Raw genomic sequence first — 14,208 nt, 5'->3', positions numbered from 1 at the left:
GAAGGACACTTTTCTACTGCCTGGCAAAACCTGGAGCCTAGTTTTGATCTTTGATTTGCTTCTCTCGTCCGTGTATGCCGCTGCAGTTCCCTAATATTACCCATTAGCTTGTAGTTTGATGACCATTCACAGACTACAGACTGCTGTAAATTAGTGAAGACAACAGATAACGCCTGTTGTTTTCTGACGGCCCTGGGTCTGTTTTTTTTTTTTCTCCAAAAGTCGCATGATCGGCCCATGACGGTCAATGTCTGACTATGGTGCCTCTGGAAAAAGTCAGCCCCTCTTATATATGGCCTAAGGGTACTTTCACTCTAGCGTTTTTGTTTTCCGGTATTTGAGTTCCTTCACAGGAGCTCAATACCGGAAAAAAACTGATCAGTTTTATCCTAATGCATTCGGAATGGAGAGCAATCCGTTCAGGATGCATCAGTTCAGTCCCTCTTACGTTTTTTGGACGGAGTAAATACCGCAGCATGCTGCAGTTTTATCTCCGGACAAAAATACTGAATACTTGCCGGAATGCTGTATTAATTTACATTGAAGTGTATTAGTACCGGATCCGGCATTAAGTGTACCGGCAAAACTGATCTGTTTTTTTCGATCTGCGCATGCACAGACCTGATCCGGATCCGTTTTTTCCGGATGACACCGGAGAGACGGATCCGGTATTGCAATGCATTTGTCTTCCGTATCTGTCTGACAAATGCCATCAGTTTGCGTCCCCTGCAGGCAGTCCGGTCGACGGAACTGCCTGCCGGAATCCTCTGCCGCAAGTGTGAAAGTACCCTAACGCTAGTGTGAAAGTACCCCTATCTGTCCTCTTCTAGAATTTAAAGAGAAAATCACTGTTACACCAGGCACAGTGCCCTGTAGGGTTAGCTCAGCTGAATGTAATGATACCTTTCACTTAGCGATCCAATGCTTCATTCTGGAGATAGAATACTATTAATCCATATGCAAATGAGCAGTTAAGTGCATTGAGGGCGGGCCCAAGCCACTCATGTGCAACCTTGTTCCCTTCTCTCCCTCTGCCAGCCCCTCCCTCTCCTTCTTGATTGACAGGGACCTGTTCCTGCGTAGTCATCTTTCCGGGCTGTCGGTCAAATAGGAGCAGGAGGGGCTGGCAGAGGAAGCAGAAGAAGCATGTGTGCACAGCGTGGATTGAGCCCGCCCTCGGTGCTCTTACCTGCTCATTTGCCTATGGATTAAAAGTAGTTTTTCTCCAGAATGAAGCAAAGGATCGCTAAGTGAAAGGTATCGCTACATTCAGCTGAGCTAGCCCTACGAGGCATTGTGCCAGGACATGAGCGTGGAATAGCCCGAGGAAGCAGTCACATGACCCATGGACGCAAAGGACGCTAGCTTTATGTGTTTACATCGCTGATACCAGGGCAGCCGGAGGCCTTCGCTGTCACAGCTGGGGTAATATACAAACTCAATTATGGTTGCATGAATCAGACCACCGTAGGGCAAATTAAAGGGGTTTTCCAGGAGTTCAAAATTGATGACCTGTCCTCAGGATAGATCATCAATATCAGATCGGTGTAGTTAGACTCCCAGCACCCCACCGATCAGTTGCTTGAAGAGGCTGCGGTGCTCCGGCGGGTGACGTGGCCTCTTCCTAGGTCAGTGACGTCACGTCCATTGTCTCTTGGCCTTGACGCAGATCACTCCCATTCAAGTGGATGGGATTGAGCTGCAGTACCAAGCACAGCCACTATACAATATGTGGCGCTGTGCTTGGTAAGTTGTGAGTAAGCTGCAGCGCTCAGCAGCCTCTTCAAACAGGTGATCGGGCAAGAGTCAGACCCCCGATATCTTATCGACCCGGACAACACCTTTTAAGGGCCACACTACTTCTTTTCTTGGTGTAATGCACCGCTCCTACAGAGTCGTAGATGCTCCTCGCAGCCGTTTTTCAGTCTGGCTAATAGATGGTAATACTGAGCCAGACAGAACAGTGAAATATATCATGGCGTATGGAATAAAGGGGGAGGAGGAGAGGAGGAATGTTGTTCGGTTTTTCTCCATTTAAAAATCCAGAGAAAACTTTTTTTTATTGCATGGCAGTTGTGTATGTCATTAAGAGTGAGAACATCCTGAAATAATGGTTAACCTCATTAGAGGCTCTCCTCCAAGAACCCGACTTCCTTCAAGAGAGACAGAATGATGGAAGGTTTCAGAGCACGTTCTTCAAGTTGACCCTTCGGGCGCACAAACTACTTGAACCTGACTACAAATATTTGACTGTTTTCTTGTGCAACAATCTGCCCACACAAGTCCCCTATATTATAAGGAGGTACACCCTCCTGCCAAATCCAGGCACGTCACTCTGCACCACAGTGACAAGCCTGGATTCAGCACGTCACCGCTGCAGCCAATCATTATCCTCAGCTGTAGACTGCTGAAGACAGCAGTTGGCTGCAGCAGTCATGCGCCATATCCGTGTATGTCACCGCTGCTGTTTGTAAACAGACAGTGACGGTTTTTCCGGACCATCACCAGAGAGAAACGGGTGAGTATAAGATGTTTTTATTTTTTTATTTTTTTTTATTATTATTATTTTAAGACTTTTTGGGTTTGTCCGAGATTTTTTATTACCTTGTACAACCCCTTTAAGAAACTGTGATTCTTTAAAAAAGTTCTTGTGCCGCCAGCAAGGAGAGGACAGTTCAGACGAGATGAAAGTTACGATTTTAAATTTTTTACCCCCCGTCTGACTGCTTAGAGCAAAAATGTTTAAGTGAAAAAAATGTAAAATATATGTGACATATGAGCGGTGTGAATCTACAGCAAGATCTCACGCATTTGCGGAGAAGTGACTGTGTTCTGGAAGGAATTAGCAATGAGCAGTAATGCATTGCAATACCGGATCCGTCTTTCCTGTTGTCATCCAGAAAAACGGATCCGGTATTTATTTATTTCCCCATTATTAAAGGTCAGCGCATGCACAGACCGGAAGAACGGATCCGTCAATGCGGCAATTTTAATGCACTAATACATTTTAATGGAAATTAACGCCGGATTCGGCATTCCGGCAAGTGTTCAGGATTTTTGGCCGGAGAGAAAAATGCAGCATGCTGCGTTTTTTTTTTTCCGGCCAAAAAACGTAAGAGGCACTGAACTGATGCATCCTGAACGGATTTCTCTCTATTCAGACTGCATTAGGATAAAACTGATCAGTTTATTTCCAGTATTGAGCCCCTAGGACGGAACTCCATACCGGAAAAGAAAAACGCTAGTGTGAAAGTACCCTAACATTTTGGACCTGTTCTCTGCTGTAAGGCAACTGGCTGCAGCAGAAGCCCCCCCCCGGATCTTTTTGCAAAAGAATATCGGGCTTGTTATACCATGCTCCACCACTCCAGACTCAAAGATGGTTTTCCAGCCTATACGAAGTAGTGGGCTACCCTCATGATAGGCCACCACTAGCTGATCGCTGGGGTCTGACTCTGCTCCTATAAACTTTAATGCGAGCAGCGCTGCATTAACCGCCTCCGTCCACCACACAGTTGATGCTGCTGCTTAGTTCCTCCGGTGACGGAGCTACCCCTGAACAGCTGGTTGGTGAGGTGCCGGGTGGGGGACTCCCGCTGGTCAGCTGGTGAAAGCCTGTCCTCCTTAGTAAAGGCCGGACAACCCCTTTAATACACAATAAGGCTGGGGCGACACACGGCCAGAAATCGCAGTGTAGCCAGCAGTATTGGATTTCTTGTGACGGTCGCGTCAGTGCGCGGGTGACGCCATTCACTTCTATTAGTCGCAGTTAGGCCTCATGCACACGACCGTTGTGTGCATCTGTGGCCGTTGTGCCGTTTTCAGTTTTTTTTCGCGGACCCATTGACTTTCAATGGGTCCGTGGAAAAATCGGAAAATGCACCGTTTTGCAGCCGAGACCGTGATCCGTGTATCCTGTCCGTCAAAAAAATATGACCTGTCCTATTTTTTTGACGGACAACGGTTCACGGACCCATTCAAGTCAATGGGTCCGTGAAAGAACACGGATGCACACAAGAATGGCATCCGTGGCCGTAGGTTACTTTAATACAGACGGATCCAAAGATCCGTCTGCATAAAAGCTTTTTCAGATCTAAGTTTTCACTTAGTGAAAACTCAGATCCGACAGTATATTCTAACACAGAAGCGTTCCCATGGTGATGGGGACGCTTCTAGTTAGAATACACTACAAACTGTGTACAAGACTGCCCCCTGCTGCCTGGCAGCACCCGATCTCTTACAGGGGGCCGTGATCAGCACAATTAACCCCTTCAGGTGCGGCACCTGAAGGGGTTAATTGTACTATCATATCCCCCTGTAAGAGATCAGGGCTGCCAGGCAGCAGGGGGCAGACCCTCCCCCCCTCCCCAGTTTGAATATCATTGGTGGCCAGTGCGGCCTCCCCCCCTCTATTGTAATAATAGGTTGGTGGCCAGTGCGGCCCCCCCCTCCCTCTATTGTAATAATTCGTTGGTGGCACAGTGTGCGCCCCCCCCCCTCCCTCCCTCTATTGTAATAATTCGTTGGTGGCACAGTGTGCGCCCCCCATCGGCCCCCCCTCCCTCTATAGCATTAACAACATTGGTGGCCAGTGTGCGGCCTCCCATCTCCCCCCCCCCCCCATCATTGGTGGCAGCGGAGTTCCGATCGGAGTCCCAGTTTAATAGCTGGGGCTCCGATCGGTAACCATGGCAACCAGGACGCTACTACAGTCCTGGTTGCCATGGTTACTTAGCAATAGTACAATAGTAGAAGATTCATACTTACCTGCTCCTGGCTGCTGCGATGTTCGTGTCCGGCCGGGAGCTCCACCTACTGGTAAGTGACAGGTCTGTGCGGCGCATTGCTAAATGAACTGTCACTTACCAGTAGGAGGAGCTCCCGGCCGGACACAGACATCGCAGCTCCCAGGTAAGTATGAATCTTTTACTATTGTACTATTGCTAGTAACCCGCTGCCACCAATGATCGGGGGGGGGGGAGAGATGGGAGGCCGCACACTGGCCACCAATGTTGTTAATGCTATAGAGGGAGGGGGGGCCGATGGGGGGCGCACACTGTGCCACCAACGATTTATTACAATAGAGGGAGGAAGGGGGGGGGGGCGCACACTGTGCCACCAACGAATTATTACAATGGAAGGGGGGGGGGGGGGGGGGGGCGCACACTGTGCCACCAACGAATTAATACATTCGAGGGAGGAAGGGGGGGGGGGGGGCCGCACTGGCCACCAATGATATTCAAACTGGGGAGGGGGGGGTCTGCCCCCTGCTGCTTGGCAGCCCTGATCTCTTACAGGGGGATATGATAGTACAATTAACCCCTTCAGGTGCGGCACCTGAGGGGTTAATTGTGCTGATCACGGCCCCCTGTAAGAGATCGGATGCTGCTAGGCAGCAGGGGGCAGTCATGTAAACAGTTTGTAGTATATTCTAACTAGAAGCGTCCCCATCACCATGGGAACGCCTCTGTGTTAGAATATACTGTCGGAAATGAGGTTTCACGATCTAACTCATATCCGACAGTATATTCTAACATAGAGGCGTTCCCATGGTGATGGGGACGCTTCAAGTTAAAATATACCATCGGATTGGAGAAAACTCCGATCGGATGGTATAAAAGGGACTCCAGACTTTACATTGAAAGTCAATGGGGACGGATCCGTTTGAAATGGCACCATATTGTGTCAACGTCAAACGGATCCGTCCCCATTGACTTGCATTGTAATTCAGGACGGATCCGTTTGGCTCCGCACGGCCAGGCGGACACCAAAACGACATTTTTTTCATGTCCGTGGATCCTCCAAAAATCAAGGAAGACCCACGGACGAAAAAACGATCACGGACCTACGGACCCCGTTTTTGCGGACCGTGGAAAAAACGTCCGTGTGCATGAGGCCTAAAGACGAGATTGAGTCCTACTCCAATATACGTAAGTGGTAAAATCTCATTGAATTACATTAAACTGCACATGAGCGTCAATAGAGTCCTTGCTTCCAAAAAGTAAGAACAAAGGGGAGACAGAAATAAAATCGCACCTACAGACGGCGCCTGACCTTCAAAACTGCAAAATATTCTGCGAAAGAACAAGCTGCTTGCATGCCAGGGAGGAACGCTTCGTGAAATGTGACCCACAGCAATACGGGAGTTTAACAGGCAATAAGCAGCTGTAGTGGAGGGCCATGTCTAGACCTCTACTGCATAAATTGGATTTTAATACCAGAGGTGAGGTGAACGTCTCGAGGCCTGCACCAGCGACGCGTCCATAAGAATACACTGAAAGCAACTCTACGAGTTTTCCATGATCAAAATACAACAACAAAAAAACATTTTATTCTAGTAGTAGCGCCAGGCTTGTTCATAAGTTTTCTGGTACTGCACCAAACAAATCATGCAAAGCTGCATTACCATGAACAGCCTATGGGCAATGGTGGCGCTGTTTCAGGAAGAAGGAAAAAAAAACACCTTATATTTATGAAACACATTATACTTTTTTTTTTCAAACTAGCATCTGGATGTAAATATTTTTGAAAATGCATGTAATTAAAAAAGTTAGACTAGCTGCTCAGCTGTTCGATAAAATGTATGTGTACAGCGCCACCTGCTGTTTGCTCCTTTTTTTTTTATTTTCTTGTCCACCTCAGTGAGGTGGTCTCATGTGCTCAGTTTCAGTCTTCAACCTCCACCAGCCGTAGTATCTTCTGTTAGAAGCTGTGGCGGTTACAGGGAAAGAGCTGCAGCAGAAAGGACACGCTCCCTGAGCTGCCAAGCCGAAAAGAAAATAGTAGAGCAACTGGAGCAATGAATGGGGAGATCTCTGGATCCATGTGAGGTACAGGGCTGGTTCTAGCTTTGTTAGAAATAGGTTGTCATGTCCTGTATGATGTCCGATTTTAAATTTTTTACATTAATTATGGGAGAACCCCTGTGAGTGATCCCATGTTGAGTATCATTCCTGGCGATCAGCTGTGATCTGTGGGAAAAACCTGGCAGTAAAGTGTTCCGTTTTCCTGCAGCGCCACCACTGGGGAAATGAAGCATTACACAATGCTTATTAATATTAAAGGGGTTGTCCCATGTTGGACATTTATGGGGCATATCGTTACAATATTGTCCCCAATGTCTGATAGGTGGGACCCGCACCTATCCTTAGAACGGAGTCCACAAAAAGGCCAGAGGGCGTTTGGCTATTTTCGGAAGTGCCATTTAAATGAATGGGAAGCGCACCGTGCAAGCATGGCCACCGCTCCATTGGCTTCTATGGGGCTTCAAGAAATAGCTTGCACGGCTTTTTTTCGGCAGTCCCATAGAAATGAATGGAGGGTAGCCGGGCATGAGCACTTTGCAGGCTTTGTTCTCTGGGACCTGCACCCATCAGACATTGGGGGGGCCTAGCCTAGTGATAAGCCCCCAATGTACAATATGGGACAACCCCTGAAGGACAAGACAGGTCGTCCAGGACAAGATACACTCATTTTAAGCGATGAGGACCCCCCCAGTCAATTATATAGCGTATTTTGCATAACAGTAGTTCTCGCACCTCTTCCAATGTCCTCTTCGGATCTAGGACAAGCCGTGTCATGTTGACTCTTGTGCTGAGGACATTTGTCCCTGGAAGCGATGTCCACAGCACCTACCATAGCTAAGGCGAGAGCTGTTCCTATGGAGCAGGGAAGCTGTTGCTTTCACGTATCTGCCACTCTTGAACTTGGACGTCTCCTTTTAGCTGTTACCGCCATCTCCTGTAGGTGTTTAACCTCTCATACGTGGCAAATGTCTTGTAGCAAGGAACCAAGACCCGAGCAGTTGGCGCTCCGGCTCCTGGCGTGTGAGGTCATGGTTCTTCTACGCCCGCCCCAGACTGAAAACTAATTTTCTCTGTTTATGGAATAGATTTTCATCTCTGGCCCCCTCTTCCCTCTCGACACCGCCGCTCCCGTCCTCCCCTGGTCTCCAGGACTGGAGTTTATTTAGCAGGAGCTTAGCCTGCGGCCAATCTCCATAACGACCCTAAAATAAACAGGTCAGCGCCAGGCCCGAGGCACCCGACTTCTAATCCAGCTGGGGCAGACGCCGCCACTTCAGGGTTTCGACCATCGTGCGGTGTGCAGCGTATACGTCTGTCCACCACAACGTGGTGACTAAAGGGGATGTTTGAGGTAAGTGCCCAGCTCTGGCCATGCCGCCTCCCCCCCCCCCCTCCCCTTTTCACCTCACCCTCCATCTCCATCCCACTGGGACCAAGCTGACCCCATAATTATCCCAGAAATAAAGCTTTCTTACCTCACCCGCCGCCCTCCCCCTCCCTCCGTCTAATCATACTTCTGGCAGTTCCGAAATGGCTCCCAGATGCTGAGGTTGGTGGAGTTAATGAAAGCGATAAATAAACTTATGGCAGAAAAACCGTATGAAACCTTTTTAACCCTGGGTTGGCCAGGTGGCGTTTGACTTTGCGCCCCTACGTGGACGGTGTACCTTGTCGGTATAGGCGTCTGGGAAAGCTGGCTGACCGCCGAGATGACCAAAGCTACAGCTGTGCGAGGTTTTTCACAGTCAATATTAGACTCCATTCACACGACGGTAAAAATGCGGATCGGAGGCGGACTCGTTCATTTCAATGGGGCAGCAAAAAAGGCCCTATTCTTAGATATTGTTTCAATGCGTCCACAAAAAAACGGATGCAGCACGGACGCCATTCTTATTTTTTGCTGATCCGCTTTTTGCAGACTGCAAAATACATATGGTCATGTGGATGCACCCTTAGGCCCCTTGCAGACGAGCGTGACGGATTAGGTCTGGATGCGTTCAGTGAAAAATGCGCGATTTTGCAAGCAAGTTCATTCAGTTTTGTCTGCAATTGCTTTCAGTTCTTCCTTTTTTATTGCACGGGTGCAATGCGCATTGATGCGTTTTTCACGCGCGTGATAAAAAACGGAAAGTTTACAAACAACATCTCTTAGCAACCATCCGTGAAAAACGCATCGCATCCGCGCTTGCTTGCTTCACGCAGCCCCATTCACTTCTATGGGGCCAGGGCTACCGTGAAAAACGCAGAATATAGAACATGCTGCGATTTTCACGCACCGCAGAACTGATGCGTGAAAACCAACGCTCATGTACACAGACCCATTGAAATGAATGGGTCCTGATTCAGTGCGGGCGCAGCGCGTTCGCATCACTCATTGCACCCGCGCGGAAAACTCGCTCGTGTGAAAGGGGCTTTAGTGCTTAGTATCTTGAAGCGGGAATTTTTTTATTTTTATTTTTTTCAGTACTATTTACTGGCGTTGGAATAGATGCGTAGGAAAGGGACTGTGCGGTTTTCGGCAGCGCTGGCGGAGCGGGCGTATAAGGAGTAAAACGCTCCTTTAGCTTCTTGAAGCGGGAATCGATGCGTAGGAAAGGGATAGTTTTCGGAGGCACTGGAGGAGCGGGTGCATGAGAAGTGAAAGTTTAATGAGTCAATAAATCTGCAGGTCTCTCGCCGACGAGGGGTTAAATCAAGGCGCACCGCAAGCCCCTGGCATCGGCCCAGGCCGCAGAGAGTTAATAGCAAGGCATAAGAGAGCTTTGTGCGGGATACAATATCCCAGCATGCTTTTCATCAGAGTCTGGTTTTTAATTTGAGGCTAGAAGTTGGCGCAGATTTAAGGGATTGGAAGAGAGACGCGTCCAGAGCGAAAATATTTACACAGCAGCAAATTCCAGCAGGAATCCAGGGGCCGCTGTCTGAGAGCCAAACAAAGGCTCCTTTCTGAGGTCTCGCTCCTCCATATTGTGCTCCTCGCTCACTCCTGTGCATTGTGTGCTGCACTCCGGCCTTTGTCTGTGTGACGGACGTTTCACACTCCCATCATCTGCTATAGGACTAGCACTGTGAACGGAGTCCTTCCACAGGACAGGGGATACCTAGCTGATCGCTGGGGGTCCGACCGCTGGGGTGTGCATGTGACCTGCCGCTCCAGTCTCTCACCCCTTTAAAGAGGACCCGTCCCCTCTCCTGACATGTCTGATTTAGTAACTGCTCGCACTCCACATGTAATAACAATTCTGCAGCATCTAGTGTTATGACTCTATGATGTGCCACACCTCTATTATTCCTGCTAGAAGTTTGCATTGAAGGTCCAGATGGCTGTTACCAGTTGTCCCTGGACAGTCTGAGCCTATCCAATCAGTGCTGACAGTGTCAGACTGTGCAGGGACCTAGCCCCCAACTGGTAACACTCATGTGGACCTTAATTAAAAACTACTATTGATTAATTCATGACTTCTTGCAGGGATAATAGAGGTATGGCACAACATAGAGTCATAAGATGAGATCACCCATGTAATAACAATTTTGGAGCATCTATTCCTATGTTGGGGAGGGGGGGGGGGGGGTCCCTGCACAGTCTGACACAGGCAGCACTGATTGGATAGGGTAAGACTGTCCAGGGACACGCCCCCCAACTGGTAACACCCATGTGGACCTTTAATGCAATTTATTTGTAACTTGTAGCAGGAATAATAGAGGAAAGGCACAACATAAGCATAGATGCTCCAGAATTGTTATTACATGGAGGACGCAAATATTTTCTAAAACAGACAGACATGTCAGGAGAGGTGACGGGTCTTACCTGCTAGGGGATTACCTGCTAACAACAATTATCTCCTGCTCACAAAATAGGGGATACGTGTCTGATCGCTGGGAGTCCGACACCTGGGACCCCCAGCGATTATGAAAATGGCGATTCGTGTGGTGGTCGTGCATATACGTGACAACCATTTCATTCACTTCTATGGGAGTACTAAAGAAAACTCCTAGCAGTGCACTTGGCAGTCCCATAGAAGTGGATGGGGGGGGTGTTAAGTGCTGTTAGTGGAAAACCCCCCCTAAGGAGGTTCCGTCAGCTCTCCAGACTCGAAACAACAATCCTGGAACATCTTTTCTTAGAAATTTTTTGTTGTGTCGTTCCTCTGTTATTCTTCCTAGAAATATAAAAGAAAATGTAAAAGGTTGTCCCATCTGGACATTTATGGCCTATCCAAAGGGTAGGACATTAATGTCCAATATGTGCGGGTCCCACCTATCTAAAAAATGGGGCCTTGAATGGAGAAGAGGCCGAGCGTGCACCGCTCTCTCTCCATTCGCTGCTATGGGACTTCCTAAAATAGGCGAGTAAGTAATCGGACATCGATGGCCTATCCTGTGGATACTCCGGATGGGTCAACCCCTTTAAAGGGGTTGTCTCATCATGGACAATGGGGGCATATCGCTAGGATATGCCCCCATTGTCTTACAGGTGCGGGTCCCACCTCTCGGACCCGCACCTATATCGAGAACGGAGCCCCGCAAGGTGGTGGCTGGAGGACTCTGGTCCGACCACTACCAAGCTGGCTCCCCATAGAAGTAAATGGGAGCGTACCGCGGATGCGCAGCCCCCGCTCCCATTCATTTCTGTGGGGCTGATGAAAATAGCCGAGCCAGCGCTCGGCTATTTTCACCGGTCCCGTAGAAAATGAATAGAGGGCGGCTGTGTATGGGCAGTGCACCCTCCTTCACTTGCGGGGCTCCGTTCTCGATATAGGTGCGGGTCCCAGCAGTGGGACCTGCACCTCCTAGCAATATGCCCCCATTGTCCATGATGAGACAACCCCTTTAAGTACTGGGAGTTACTATTCACCTTGTCAAACAGGTGCCCAGTCTGATACTGGCAGCACCGAATGGACAACGTCAGAGCGTGCAGGCACATCACCCAACTGGTAACAGTCTATTCTCACATTTCTAGGATGAATAACAGAGGAACGACACAACATGAGGATAATGGGCCCACGTAAAGGGGCCTTTTTTATAGTGTTCTTTAATGGGTTGAAAATAAAAGGGTCCACATATGGTGATATGGGGGCAGATTTTTTATTTTTTTATGTAGGAGAGAGGGGGTGTCGCACAGAATGAGGTACCACCTGAGTGCACACTTTAGTCTACTTTCACACTGTCGTTTGGTGCGGATCGGTCATGGATCTGCACAGACGAATCCGCACCGATAATACGACCGTCTGCATCCGTTCAGAACGGATCTGTATTATCTTTAACATAGCCAAAACTGATCCGTCTTAAACACCATTGAAAGTCAACGGGGGACTGATCCGTTTTCTATTGTGCCATATTGTGTCATAGAAAACGGATCCGTCCCCATTGACTTGCATTGTGTGTCAGAACGGATCCGTTTGGCTCAGTTTCGTCAGACGGACACCAAAATGCTGCAAGCAATGGAATGGAGACGGAACGGAGACAAACTGATGCATTCTGAGCGGATCCGTTTTGGACCGCTTGTGAGAGCCCTGAAACGGATCTCCCAAACGGAAACCAAAATGGCAGTGTGAAAGTAGCCTTAGAGGTTTAACATACCATCATGGATTTTTATCTTATATATTGTCACTTGTTTTTCTCCGTCAATCCATCTTTTCTTCCACACGAGGTTCTGACAACCCAATGAGCATTAGATTGTTGGTAGATCTGTTGTCAAAAATCACATTTATATGGCCAATCTTGGAGGCAATCTTCCCGGGTCTGTGCACGGAGAATGGAAATGCTGGCAGTAATGACCGTCATGGAGTCCACGGTGGAGGCTTGAGTGGCAGGTTGAGTATCGGGTGTCTGCAGTCTTGGGAAGAGTCTACGAGGGGCTGTCTAGTGAAGGAGCAACTCGGCTGCAGTGGGAACGTCTCATGGTGGGCACTGTATTTTACGTCCCCTATTAATCGTGCCTGCACATGATGCATATTTACATATGGAAAAACCGTAGCGTAATACCGCACCAGCAGTCTATGAGATCGGACAAATCTCATGTAGACTTTGCTTTTTTTCTTAGGTGCGGAAACTGAGCTGCCGCGCGGATTTTGAAATCAACTGTTGTTGTTTTTTTTTTCCTGTGTGGATTTCACCCTTTTCAATGGAAGGGAGAGATCTGCAAAAAAAATCTGCATCAAACCTGCACCAAAGACCACATAAAAACCGCACCAAAAGCGAGATAAATAGTGAAGATTTTTTTGCAGATATGGTGCAGGAACGCATATAAATCCGCGCAGAAATTATGTGTGTTCACTGTTCAGGTTGCCAAAGGCTTCTTTCACACCTGCGTTTTCCTTTCCGGTTTTGAGATCCGGCACAGGATCTCAAAAACCGGAGGGAAAACGCTTCAGTTTTGTCCCCATTCATTGTCAATGGGGACAAAGCTGAACAAACCGGAACAGAGCGCACCAGAATACGTTCCGTTCCGTTTTTTTACGTTCCCATTCCAGACACAAAACTACTGCAAGCAGCGTTTTTGTGTGCGGCAAAGGAAACTAAACATGTCGGATCCGGCATTAAACACAATGTAAGTCAATGGCATTCAACACAAAAAAACAAAACAAAACGATCTGGCGCTAATTGACTTACAATGGTTTTAGTGCTGGATCCGTCTTGTTCATTTTGGATATAATACAGCCGGATCCGTTCTGAACGGATGTAGACGGTTGTATTATTGACTAAATGCGTTTTTGCTGATCCCCTGCCGCAGATGTGAAAGGCCTCTTCTACATGTCAGTGAATCACGGCCGTGGTCTCCACGGACCGCACATGTATCCATTGAGTTTAATTATGTGATTTTTCACACGTCAGTCGTTTTCTGCTCACCCTGGTGACACCACGGGCGTGTGCGCTATTGGCATCAGCGTTCTGTCAATGATGTTCTCGGGCCATTGGTAAGAGATGCTCTGGAATACGCATAACACACAGACCAAACATGGATCCTTCACGGACATCTTCACGGATGAACCACTCATGCGCAGTCCGCACTATGGGCCCCCCAGCCACATTTAGTCACCCCTACTGTACTTCTCCTTGGATTATATTAATATACACCGCTGTCTAACCCGTTAATCCCCCTCTCTGCGCCTCTCTCCCTGCCTGGCTCTCCTCGGTCACAGCCATGCTTTGCCCCCTCCCTAACCCCACTGATATTTGGATAATATCGCTCTTCCCCTTCACAGAGAGACCTTTCTTCCCTTGTAATATAACACATAGCCTCAGGATGCACACACCTGCCCCCCCCCGCTCCCTCCATGTACACTCGCCACAGATTAGCCGCAGACCTCCTGCCCAGTTTGCATAATGACTTCCAGACCACTCCATCCCCCCACCACGAACTAGACTCTTGACTCCAGAACTCCTTCCAGTGCCACATAGC

At 48.4% G+C, this 14,208-nt stretch overlaps 1 protein-coding gene across 2 annotated transcripts in view; it reads left to right on the top strand.

Annotated features, from left to right (window-relative positions):
• The window catches only part of LOC121008971 (mitochondrial import inner membrane translocase subunit tim16-B-like), a 136,674-nt gene that overhangs the window by 51,189 nt on the left and 71,277 nt on the right, over positions 1–14,208 (top strand). The gene's annotated exons all lie outside the window — the stretch shown is intronic.

Source organism: Bufo bufo, chromosome 7 (assembly GCF_905171765.1).
Source record: "Bufo bufo chromosome 7, aBufBuf1.1, whole genome shotgun sequence".
NCBI lineage: Eukaryota > Metazoa > Chordata > Amphibia > Anura > Bufonidae > Bufo > Bufo bufo.
The sequence above is the reverse complement of the archived record's forward strand: the minus strand, read 5'-3'. Positions and strand labels throughout refer to the sequence as shown.